Below are 848 nucleotides of genomic sequence, written 5' to 3'. Positions count from 1 at the left end.
TATCATGGGTAATTGGATATCATAAAATTATGAGATAAACTAGGAAAATGTGCTCTTGTAGGGTGTTGGGGTGGAGAGATATAATACTGCACCATACTCCTTCAGTATGTTCTTTTTCCGTATTTGAAAGTTAAAATAAAATTGTATTTAGAAAGGCTGAAATGATTGTATGCTAATTTGAACAGGTAGGTTTTAGAAGTAATGCCTAGAAATTCCCTTTTTGATGTCCTCTGAGAGGTTGATTCCACTATATGTGCCTTGTTCTTTTTCTATACCTAGAAAAAAAATGTATAACTGATTTTTCACAAAGTGATTATTTCTTCTGGTCCTGTGTTTGGACATCCTTGTGATCTCTCAGACAGTTCCTCTGAAACAAACTTGCCTCCCCTCCCCCAGCCAGCCCAGTGGGTTCACCTTTATAGACTCTGGCACTAGGATAGGAGGTAAAATGTGTGACTGTTTCTTCACTGGGTTTTAAAATATGTTCTTAATATTTAGATATAAGCAAGTATATATTACTGTGCACATGTGTATATATGTACACAGATATATGTATATGCACATTACAGTCATTTTAATAGAGCTAATTTTTAGTAAAATATAAGGATAATTTAATTGAACTGTTACCATACTTTACACTTATCACTGATGTAACCCGCATGGCTTCTTCATTAACAGTCTGAAACAGCACAGTATAATATCTGGTGATAGCTACTGGGATTTCAACCATAAGCCTTGGAAGAAACTAATTCCATTACAATCCAGTCTTATGTCAACTCCGGCAAGTATAACAAAAGCTATAATAATCACGACTGATTTACCCAATTGCAAAAATAAAATCTCTACAA

General features: G+C 34.3%; 1 non-coding gene across 1 annotated transcript; it reads right to left on the bottom strand.

Annotated features, from left to right (window-relative positions):
• Positions 1-349: 349 nt before the first annotated feature.
• Positions 350-473, bottom strand: LOC130830650 (small nucleolar RNA SNORD22). The gene has a single exon (XR_009047824.1). It is a non-coding gene; the product is annotated as a small nucleolar RNA SNORD22 (small nucleolar RNA).
• Between the last annotated feature and the right edge of the window lie 375 nt (positions 474-848).

The sequence above is a fragment of the Hippopotamus amphibius genome, chromosome 10, assembly GCF_030028045.1.
Source record: "Hippopotamus amphibius kiboko isolate mHipAmp2 chromosome 10, mHipAmp2.hap2, whole genome shotgun sequence".
Classification (NCBI taxonomy): domain Eukaryota; kingdom Metazoa; phylum Chordata; class Mammalia; order Artiodactyla; family Hippopotamidae; genus Hippopotamus; species Hippopotamus amphibius.
The sequence above is the reverse complement of the archived record's forward strand: the minus strand, read 5'-3'. Positions and strand labels throughout refer to the sequence as shown.